The sequence below is a fragment of the Oncorhynchus mykiss genome, chromosome 8, assembly GCF_057628025.1.
Source record: "Oncorhynchus mykiss isolate SJ-2025 chromosome 8, ASM5762802v1, whole genome shotgun sequence".
NCBI classification, from domain to species: Eukaryota; Metazoa; Chordata; class Actinopteri; order Salmoniformes; family Salmonidae; genus Oncorhynchus; species Oncorhynchus mykiss.
Window position 1 is genome coordinate 4,408,797 of NC_143029.1, and position 12,290 is coordinate 4,421,086.

Below are 12,290 nucleotides of genomic sequence, written 5' to 3' on the forward strand. Positions count from 1 at the left end.
AGCCAACCCCAGTCTTCCCTCTCCTCAACAGACACACAGCCAACCCCAGTCTTCCCTCTCCTCAACAGACCCACAGCCAACCAGTCTTCCCTCTCCTCAACAGACCCACAGCCAAACCCAGTCTTCCCTCTCCTCAACAGACCCACAGCCAACGCCCGTCTCCCTTAATTACGTTGAAGGGCTTTATTGGTGTGGGAAACATGTTTACAATGCCAAAGCAAGTTAAATAGATCAAACAAAAAGTGAAATAAACAGTAAACATTGCACTCACAAAAGTACCAAAAGAATAAAGACATTTCAAATGAACTATTTTCACATCATATGACAAGTACAAAAGAGAAAGTATAAAAACATAAATATGGGTTCTATTTACGACGGTGTTTGTTCTTCACTGGTTGACCTTTTCTTCTGGCATCAGGTCACACATCGTGCTGCTGTGATGGCACACCGTGGTATTTCACCCAGGAGATACGGGAGTCGGGTTTGTTTTTTGGTTGTTTTCTAATTCTTTGCGGATCTGTGTAATCTGAGGGAAATATATGTCTCTCTAATATGGTCATACATTGGGCAAGAGGTTAAGGAAGTGCAGCTCAGTTTCCACCTCCTTTTGTGGGCAGTGAGCACATAGGCTGTCTTCTGAGAGCCAGGTCTGCCTCTCCCTCTCTCTCCCCCCCTCAACTGTTTTACAGCCAGCAATGGACCCCTAAACCTAACAGATTCAACTGTTTTACAGCCAGCAATGGACCCCTAAGCCTAACAGATTCAACTGTTTCACAGCCAGCAATGGACCCCTAAACCTAACCCTAACCCTAAGCCTAAGCCTAACCCTAAGCCTAACCCTAAGCCTAAGCCTAAGCCTAAGCCTAAGCCTAAGCCTAAACCTAAACCTAAGCCTAAGCCTAACAGATTAAACTGTTTTTGTAGGAGGAAATCAGTGTTCTGTCCAAGAGTTCAACACCTCACCAACTTGTTATGACACAATCTTGCATCAGCCCCACTTTAAAAATCAGTCATAGATATTATCTATGTTTCTTATTAATACAAAATATCACAAGAATGCGTTACAGAGTTGCAGACAAAAACATCTGGCAATGTGTCAAGTCAACAACAGTCCAGAACTACTGTATACTGTGTAGAACATGACAACAGACTTCTGTGACCTCAGGGGAAGTGACTTCAAGTTTGACTTCAGTCTGCCTGGTTATCTAAATAAAGTTGTTCTATTGGTGGCCTTGAGGGACCTGGAACTGCCTGTCTGTCTTCAGAAAGCATCTCGTCTAGGCCTAGACTGTCTTCAGAAAGCATCTCGTATAGGCCTAGACTGTCTTCAGAAAGCATCTCGTATAGGCCTAGACTGTCTTCAGAAAGCATCTCGTATAGGCCTAGACTGTCTTCAGAAAGCATCTCGTATAGGCCTAGACTGTCTTCAGAAAGCATCTCGTCTAGGCCTAGACTGTCTTCAGAAAGCATCTCGTATAGGCCTAGACTGTCTTCAGAAAGCATCTCGTATAGGCCTAGACTGTCTTCAGAAAGCATCTCGTATAGGCCTAGACTGTCTTCAGAAAGCATCTCGTATAGGCCTAGACTGTCTTCAGAAAGCATCTCGTATAGGCCTAGACTGTCTTCAGAAAGCATCTCGTATAGGCCTAGACTGTCTTCAGAAAGCATCTCGTCTAGGCCTAGACTGTCTTCAGAAAGCATCTCGTATAGGCCTAGACTGTCTTCAGAAAGCATCTCGTATAGGCCTAGACTGTCTTCAGAAAGCATCTCGTATAGGCCTAGACTGTCTTCAGAAAGCATCTCGTATAGGCCTAGACTGTCTTCAGAAAGCATCTCGTATAGGCCTAGACTGTCTTCAGAAAGCATCTCGTATAGGCCTAGACTGTCTTCAGAAAGCATCTCGTATAGGCCTAGACTGTCTTCAGAAAGCATCTCGTATAGGCCTAGACTGTCTTCAGAAAGCATCTCGTATAGGCCTAGACTGTCTTCAGAAAGCATCTCGTCTAGGCCTAGACTGTCTTCAGAAAGAATCTCGTATAGGCCTAGACTGTCTTCAGAAAGCATCTCGTATAGGCCTAGACTGTCTTCAGAAAGCATCTCGTATAGGCCTAGACTGTCTTCAGAAAGCATCTCGTATAGGCCTAGACTGTCTTCAGAAAGCATCTCGTATAGGCCTAGACTGTCTTCAGAAAGCATCTCGTATAGGCCTAGACTGTCTTCAGAAAGCATCTCGTATAGGCCTAGACTGTCTTCAGAAAGCATCTCGTATAGGCCTAGACTGTCTTCAGAAAGCATCTCGTATAGGCCTAGACTGTCTTCAGAAAGCATCTCGTATAGGCCTAGACTGTCTTCAGAAAGCATCTCGTATAGGCCTAGACTGTCTTCAGAAAGCATCTCGTATAGGCCTAGACTGTCTTCAGAAAGCATCTCGTATATGTCTAGACTGTCTTCAAAAAGCATCTCGTATAGGCCTAGACTGTCTTCAGAAAGCATGTCGTATAGGCCTAGACCGTCTTCAGAAAGCAGATGATCTAGGCCTAGACTGTCTTCAGAAAGCAGATGATCTAGGCCTAGACAAGGTTGGGAAAATCTAAACATGGCAGTGTTCGCCTTAGCAATCTCACTGGAATAAAGACCTCCTCCATTCCTGTCATTATAGAAAGAGATTGTGAAATCTCACATCTCAAAATAGGGCTACTTAAAGGCAGTTATAGTCAATGAACTAATCACTGATCACCTTGATGTGATCGGCCTGACTGAAACATGGCTTGATGAATTTACTGTGTAAATGAGGCCTCTCCTCCTGGCTACACTAGTGACCAAATCCTCAGCGCATCCCGCGAAGGTGTTGCTAATGTAACAGTTTAACTTTTGTCCCTCCCCTCGCCCCAACCTGGGCTCGAACCAGGGACCCTCTGCACACATCAACAGTCACCCTCGAAGCATCGTTAACCATCGCGCTACAAAAGCCGCAGCCCTTGCAGAGCAAGGTGGACTACTACTTCAAGGTCTCAGAGCGAGTGACGTCACCGATTGAAACGCTATTAGCGCACCACCGCTAACTAGCTAGCCATTTTACATCAGTTACACTAACATTTACGATAGCAAATTTCACTTAAAAAATAAATAAAAAAGACTGCGTTTTCGTCTTTTGAGCTTCTAGTCATGAAATCTATGCAGCCTACTCAATCACCTCTTATAGCTACTGTTTACAGGCCTCCTGGGCCATATACAGCGTTCCTCACGGAGTTCCCCAAATTCCTATCGGCCCTTGTGGTCATGGCAGATAACATTATAATTTTTGGTGACTAGTATTCACATGGAAAAGTCCACACACCCACTCCAATTTGATTTAACTAATGAAACACTGAATGTAAATGATCACAAGCCTATTCAGCCAAATTATACCAAAACGACACAGCCAATTTGCAGTGAAATAAAGAGGGGCATTGTTTGGTTTTTTTACAGCCTACTTAGACAGGTAATGTTCACCATCTTCGCTAACTTCTCCCACCAGTTTCAAGCTAGCTTGCTAGCTAATGACATTTAAAAAAAACTACATCAGAGATGGATAGCTTAGCATCTAAAGCTGTCTGATACAGCTTGCCAGTTGCTAATAAAAGTAGCATGAATAAGTCAGAAGCCAGCTAGCAATGTCAAGTTCAGTTTTTTTTTACCAACACAACACCTGTACATGTAGAAATGAGAAAATGTAAAATTCAAGCAGACCATGTTAGTTTTATTCAAGGACTTCAGGCTGAGAAGTATTAGCTACGTCTTCACCAGATGGTCATCCCCAGTCAGCTCCAGTCTTCCACCAGATGGTTGTCCCCAGTCAGCTCCATAGTCTTCCACCAGATGGTTGTCCCCAGTCAGCTCCATAGTCTTCACCAGATGGTTGTCCCCAGTCAGCTCCATAGTCTTCACCAGATGGTTGTCCCCAGTCAGCTCCATAGTCTTCACCAGATGGTTGTCCCCAGTCAGCTCCATAGTCTTCACCAGATGGTTGTCCCCAGTCAGCTCCATAGTCTTCCACCAGATGGTTGTCCCCAGTCAGCTCCATAGTCTCCACCAGATGGTTGTCCCCAGTCAGCTCCATAGTCTCCACCAGATGGTTGTCCCCAGTCAGCTCCATAGTCTCCACCAGATGGTTGTCCCCAGTCAGCTCCATAGTCTTCCACCAGATGGTTGTCCCCAGTCAGCTCCATAGTCTTCACCAGATGGTTGTCCCCAGTCAGCTCCATAGTCTTCACCAGATGGTTGTCCCCAGTCAGCTCCATAGTCTTCCACCAGATGGTTGTCCCCAGTCAGCTCCATATTCTTCCACCTGAACCAACGTCACAGGAAATATCCCAGGCTACATCAAGCACTTGAGGGGGGCGTGGCTTACTAACGTACGTGCTGCATCAAGCACTTGAGGGGGGCGTGGCTTACTAACGTACGTGCTGCATCAAGCACTTGAGGGGGGCGTGGCTTACTAACGTACGTGCTGCATCAAGCACTTGAGGGGGGCGTGGCTTACTAACGTACGTGCTGCATCAAGCACTTGAGGGGGGCGTGGCTTACTAACGTACGTGCTGCATCAAGCACTTGAGGGGGGCGTGGCTTACTAACGTACGTGATTCACACATTATTTTCTTGGGGGGGGGGGGGGGGGGCGGCAAAAAAAAAACAAATAGCAAATACAAAAAAATAAAGCCATCTGCAAAGATGTGTATAGTTTATTTATATTGGCAAATGTAAACGTGCAACGTGGCCTTTAAAAGCAGCAATCAGCAGTAGAAACAATAACGCTGTTGGCTATTCCCCCTCCACCGTTACAGTAAAAAAGCTGAGGGATTGAGAAATGTAACCACTCTGAAATTCATAGACAGGGCTGATGGATGAAAGGACTGACCATCCATTCTATTGTAGTTTTAACCACGTTCTGTAGCTACAGTGTTTGTAAACAATGTCAATGTCAAAAAACAAGCGTATGTTTTGAGTTCATGACGAGGTTGAACTGAGCTCATGACGCGTTTCTAAGTTAAGTTTTCTTTAAGAATCAAAATGGGTAGATATCATGAATTGATAACTGAATTGAATTGATAAGTGAACCCCCCCCCCCCTTGGGTTGTGCCGTGGTGGAGATCTTTGTGGGCTATACTCTGCCTTGTCTCAGGATGGTAAGTTAGTGGTTGAAGATATCCCTCTAGTGGTGTGGGGGCTGTGCTTTGGCAATGTGTGTGGGGTTATATCCTTCCTGTTTGGCCCTGTCAGGGGGTATCATCGGATGGGGCCACAGTGTCTCCTGACCCCTCCTGTCTCAGCCTCCAGTATTTATGCTGCAGTAGTTTATGTGTCGGGGCTAGGGTCAGTCTGTTTTATCTGGAGTACTTCTCCTGTCTTATCCGGTGTCCAGTGTGAATTGAAGTATGTTCTCTCTTTCTCTCTCTCAGAGGACCTGAGCCCTAGGACCATGCCTCAGGTCTACCTGGCATGAAAACTCCTTGCTGTCCCCAGTCCATCTGGCCGTGCTGCTGCTCCAGTTTCAACTGTTCTGCCTGTGGCTATGGAACCCTGACCTGTTCACCGGACGTGCTACCTGTCCCAGACCTGCTGTTTTCAACTCTCTAGAGACAGCAGGAGCGGAAGAGATACGCTCAATGATCGGCTATGAAAAGCCAACTCACATTCACGTCTGAGGTGCTGACTTGTTGCACCCTCGACAACTACTGTGATTATTATTATTTGACCATTTATGAACATTTGATCATCTTGGCCATGTTCTGTTATAATCTCCACCCGGCACAGCCAGAAGAGGACTGGCCACCCCTCATAGCCTGGTTCATCTCTAGGTTTCTTCCTAGGTTTTGGCCTTTCTAGGGAGTTTTTCCTAGCCACCGTGCTTCTACACCTGCATTGCTTGCTGTTTGCGGTTTTAGGCTGGGTTTCTGTACAGCACTTTGAGACATCAGCTGATGTAAGAAGGGCTATATAAATACATTTTATTTGATAAGTGAATGGAATTGATACGTCCCAAAAATTGAGTGGCTCTTACATTAATGGAAGATTTTTCATTAAAATGCATGCCTCATTATTAACGTAAAGCATAATTAAAGGGAACAGACAGTTGCTGATTGCTGATACATGTCTCTATTTCAGTCCATAAAGAGACATGGGAGATGCTTAGTTTGCTCCAAAGAGCAGAGATGAATTCAGATGCTTTCTAAATGTATGAAATGTGGAGATTTAGGACCTTTGGAAATCGTCCTGCACACGTTTGGGCCCAGAGAGTTCCAGGGCTAGAGGTTCATGGGAACTGCAGTCTTCAAAGTTTCTCAACACATGCAAGCCAATTGTGGCAATAACAACTCATTCAAGCGCACAATGAGTTCACTTGATGCTTCTTGGAACAAAGTCACGTGGAACTAGTTCTGAGAATGAGTTCATTGGACTATACCCTAGCTCAAAGGATATTCCCAGGGATTCACATTGGATTGAGAAGTATTTCTATGAAACAACACACAGGGCACAAACCCAGAACGTACCCAGTGGAACCTCACAGTATTAAACCCAGAACGTAACCAGTGGAACCTCACAGTAATAAACCCAGAACATACCCAGTGGAACCTCACAGTATTAAACCCAGAACGTACCCAGTGGAACCTCACAGTATTAAACCCAGAACGTACCCAGTGGAACCTCACAGTATTAAACCCAGAACGTACCCAGTGGAACCTCACAGTAATAAACCCAGAACATACCCAGTGGAAGCTCACAGTAATAAACCCAGAACATACCCAGTGGAACCTCACAGTATTAAACCCAGAACATACCCAGTGGAACCTCACAGTAATAAACCCAGAACATACCCAGTGGAATCTCACAGTATTAAACCCAGAACATACCCAGTGGAACCTCACAGTAATAAACCCAGAACATACCCAGTGGAATCTCACAGTATTAAACCCAGAACGTACCCAGTGGAACCTCACAGTAATAAACCCAGAACATACCCAGTGGAATCTCACAGTATTAAACCCAGAACATACCCAGTGGAACCTCACAGTAATAAACCCAGAACATACCCAGTGGAATCTCACAGTATTAAACCCAGAACATACCCAGTGGAATCTCACAGTAATAAACCCAGAACATACCCAGTGGAATCTCACAGTATTAAACCCAGAACGTACCCAGTGGAACCTCACAGTAATAAACCCAGAACATACCCAGTGGAACCTCACAGTATTAAACCCAGAACATACCCAGTGGAACCTCACAGTAATAAACCCAGAACATACCCAGTGGAACCTCACAGTAATAAACCCAGAACATACCCAGTGGAATCTCACAGTATTAAACCCAGAACTTACCCAGTGGAACCTCACAGTAATAAACCCAGAACATACCCAGTGGAACCTCACAGTAATAAACCCAGAACATACCCAGTGGAACCTCACAGTAATAAACCCAGAACATACCCAGTGGAATCTCACAGTAATAAACCCAGAACGTACCCAGTGGAACCTCACAGTAATAAACCCAGAACATACCCAGTGGAACCTCACAGTAATAAACCCAGAACATACCCAGTGGAACCTCACAGTAATAAACCCAGAACGTACCCAACAGATGACATCAAAGCATCACTAACAGACCCTGACCTGTTTCAATCTGCAAAAAACTAAACAAGACGGACTATCAATTACTGCACACACACACACCGTTGCCACCTCTAATACCAGTCTGCTCATATAGAGCCCATATTTGGGGGTTCAGACGCCTCCATGGCTCCTGGTTCCAAGGTACACACACAATCCCTCTATATTAAGACTAAGAGCTGGCCCAATCCATGTCACTAATGGCACCCTATTCCCTACCTAGTGCACTACTTTAGACCAGGGCCCATAACCACCCTATTCCCTACCTAGTGCACTACTTTAGACCAGGGCCCATAACCACCCTATTCCCTACCTAGTGCACTACTTTAGACCAGGGCCCATAACCACCTTATTCCCTACCTAGTGTACTCTAGTCAAATGCAGTGCACTATGTAGGGTGCCATTTGGAACGGCGACTACTACTTGTTGGGCTGTGACGAGTTGTTTAAATGAATATGCTTCTTAATAACTAAAAACGTATTTGAAAACTAGACATTACACTTGGTTACCATGGCATTTCATTATAGTTAAGTTATTACTTATAAATATTAACTCAACAAATTAATTAATGTCGGGTTGGAGAGGATGTGTCACTTTTCGTATTGACAACATGAATGGAATCAAAATAAATATATTTTATTTATACAGATCCAATTTTGACGCACAAAACCATTCAAAACGAAGTCCGATGGGTTCTCCTACCTTTCCCAAAATATTCACATAACGTCACAAACCCTGCTGCTGTGGTCATTGGACAGCAGTGGCAAGAGAGGAGGCCATGATGAGAGAACTAACCTACTGAAAACAGGTCCTGGATTACAACATGACGAGGAGGAGTCCAGACAGGCTGCTTTAGGAAACTTCCTGAATAGACATATAGGCCTATAGAGGGAAGCCGTGAACTAACACACACATGCACACCCCTGAATAGACATATAGGCCTATAGAGGGAAGCCGTGAACTAACACACACATGCACACTCCTGAATAGACATATAGGCCTATAGAGAGAAGCCGTGAACTAACACACACATGCACACCCCTGTAAAAGCACTCATCAAGCAAAGCCACCAGCGTATGGTCAAACACAAGAGAAAATATTTCTAATTTCCTTTAAAAACACATTTAAAAACCTAGGCCAACCTTAAGCATTCTGAAAGTAAGCTACAAGATAATGAATCGACAAGTGAAGAGGACAGCTATCCCATGAACATTATATATGATGATGATTGACAGTAAATTGCCTGTTTTACAGATGGCAGGCTAACACATGGGCATTCATAAAAGTGCATTGTGGGCCGACAATGTAGGCTACTATTCTACTTTGTGGGAATAGGAGGGCGGTAATGGTTTATCTTGCAAATCGGCCAGAACCGGGCATGGCCAGTGTTGATTAAGTCTATAAAAATATGTATAAAAGTATACCATGCCAGGTTGGAGAGGATTGTCCATGTGACACTACATTAGGCTATAGGCCTCAGAGCCAGAACAACCCTGTCCACTGCTGTTGAAGAATGAAAAGTCGACACGCCCAACCTCTTCATCTTTTTTTTTTTAAGACAAATTTATTTACAGTTGAAGTCAGAAGTTTACATACACCTTAGCCAAATACATTTAAACTCAGCTTTTCCACAATTCCTGACATTTAATCCTAGGTAAAAACAAATCCCTGTTTTAGGTCAGTTAGGATCACCACTTTATTTTAAGAATGTGAAATGTCAGAATAATAGTAGAGAGAATTATTTCAGCTTTTATTTCTTTCATCACATTCCCAGTGGGTCAGAAGTTTACATACACTCAATTAGTATGTGGTAGCATTGCCTTTAAAATTGTTTAACTTGGGTCAAACGTTTCAGGTAGCCTTCCGTAAGCTTCCCACAATAAGTTGAGTGAATTTTGGTCCATTCCTCCTGACAGAGCTGGTGTAACTGAGTCAGGTTTGTAGGCCTCCTTGCTCGCACACGCTTTTTCAGTTCTGCCACACATTTTCTATAGGATTGAGGTCAGGGCTTTGTGATGGCCACTCCAATACCTTGACTTTGTTGTCCTTAAGCCATTTTGCCTCAACTTTGGAAGTATGCTTAGGGTCATTGTCCATTTGGAAGACCCATTTGCTACCAAGCTTTAACTTCCTGACTGATGCCTTGAGATGTTGCTTCAATGTATCCACATAATTGTCCTGCCTCATGATGCCATCTATTTTGTGAAGTGCACCAGTCCATCCTGCAACAAAGCACCCCCACAACATGATGCTGCCACCCCTGTGCTTCACAGTTGGGATGGTGTCATTCGTCTTGTAAGCCTCCCCCTTTTTCTTCCAAACATAACGATGGTCATTATGGCCAAACAGTTCTATTTTTCTTTCATCAGACCAGAGGACATTTCTCCAAAATGTACGATGTGCAGTTGCAAACCGTAGTCTGGCTTTTTTTAATGGCAGTTTTGGAGCAGTGGCTTCTTCCTTGCTGAGCGGCCTTTCAGGTTATGTCGATATAGGACTCGTTTTACTGTGGATAAATATACTTTTGTACCTGTTTCCTCCAGCATCTTCACAAGGTCCTTTGCTGTTGTTCTGGGATTGACTTGCACTTTTCGCACCAAAGTACGTTCCTCTCTAGGAGACAGAACACGTCTCCTTCCTGAGCGGTATGACGGCTGCATGGTCCCATGGTGTTTATAGTTGCGTACTATTGTTTGTACAGATGAACGTGGTACCTTCAGGCGTTTGGAAATTGCTCCCAAGGATGAACCAGACTTGTGAAGGTCTACAAGTTTTTTTGAGGTCTTGGCTGATTTCTTTTGATTTTCCCATGATGTCAAGCAAAGAGGCACTGAGTTTGAAGGTAGGCCTTGAAATACATCCACAGGTGCACCTCCAATTGACTCCAATGATGTCAATTAGCCTATCAGAAGCTTCTAAAGCCATGACATTATTTTCTAGAATTTTCCAAGCTCTTTAAAAGCACAGTCACCTTAGTGTATGTAAACTTCGGACCCACTGTAATCGTGATACAGTGAATTATAAGTGAAATAATCTGTCTGTAAACAATTGCTGGAAAAAATGACTTGTATCATGCACAAAGTAGATGTCCTAACCAACTTGCCAAAGCTATGGTTTGTTTAACAAGAAATTGAGTGGTTGAAAAAACGAGTTTTAATGACTCCAACCTAAGTGTATGTAAACTAGTTTTAATGACTCCAACCTAAGTGTATGTAAACTAGTTTTAATGACTCCAACCTAAGTGTATGTAAACTAGTTAATGACTCCAACCTAAGTGTATGTAAACTAGTTTTAATGACTCCAACCTAAGTGTATGTAAACTAGTTTTAATGACTCCAACCTAAGTGTATGTAAACTTCCGACTTCAACTGTATTTATTAGCAAGCAATGAAAATGTGCGTGGTATGAAAGAAAGTCCACTCACAAAATATATATATATATATTTTTTTTTTACTTTAGTGCCTGTTGTAAGAGCTGTAGAACGTTTAATAAGTCACCAAAACATTTAATAGGCAGACTAAGTTACCAAAACAACAGCTTTTAATCATTAGTAGATACTCCCGCTGTTAGGTCATGTTTATATACGGGATAAATAACGTTATTAATATAACTGTTAGGTCATGTTTATATACGGGATAAATAATGTTATTAATATAACTGTTAGGTCATGTTTATATACGGGATAAATAATGTTATTAATATAACTGTTAGGTCATGTTTATATACGGGATAAATAATGTTATTAATATAACTGTTAGGTCATGTTTATATACGGGATAAATAATGTTATTAATGTAACTGTTAGGTCATGTTTATATACGGGATAAATAATGTTATTAATATAACTGTTAGGTCATGTTTATATACGGGATAAATAATGTTATTAATATAACTGTTAGGTCATGTTTATATACGGGATAAATAATGTTATTAATATAACTGTTAGGTCATGTTTATATACGGGATAAATAATGTTATTAATATAACTGTTAGGTCATGTTTATATACGGGATAAATAATGTTATTAATATAACTGTTAGGTCATGTTTATATACGGGATAAATAATGTTATTAATATAACTGTTAGGTCATGTTTATATACGGGATAAATAATGTTATTAATATAACTGTTAGGTCATGTTTATATACGGGATAAATAATGTTATTAATATAACTGTTAGGTCATGTTGATATACGGGATAAATAATGTTATTAATATAACTGTTAGGTCATGTTTATATAAATAATGTTACTAAACAAATACAAATGCACAATAAATGTCTATTGAAACAAATCGGGACGGTTATTTAAAAAAATGTCAGGATGGTCCTCACTCATTATTAAATTACCATCACAGACCCTTCCTTATCCTGCTTCTGTCCTGCTGAACCGGCTATAGTCACGCTCACAGTGACACAAAACTCACTCTTTATAAAGGAAACAGTAAAAACAGACAGATTAGTGCTCTATTTTAACACCCCCCCCCCCCCTCCCCACACACACAAACAAAATCCTGCCTGCATTCTCCACCACTGATCTCTTCCCCCACACCACTCAAATACACACGATAGGAAAGTACCTATTCTAGAAAATATATATATATATATTTTTAAACAACACTTCCTTCCTAGTAAGAGCTCCGTT

At 42.4% G+C, this 12,290-nt stretch overlaps 1 protein-coding gene across 5 annotated transcripts in view; it reads right to left on the reverse strand.

The window, feature by feature from the left end:
* The window catches only part of LOC110529264 (sorting nexin-17), a 66,532-nt gene that overhangs the window by 49,122 nt on the left and 5,120 nt on the right, over nucleotides 1-12,290 (reverse strand). The window contains exon 1 of one of the 5 annotated variants that reach the window (XM_090242430.1): nucleotides 374-615. The exons of 3 other annotated variants lie outside the window; for them this stretch is intronic. The gene's annotated coding sequence lies outside the window, so the exon portion shown is untranslated. Of the gene's footprint in view, nucleotides 1-373; nucleotides 616-12,290 lie in introns of those variants that run through there. One more of the 5 variants, XM_090242431.1, reaches the window with a different exon arrangement.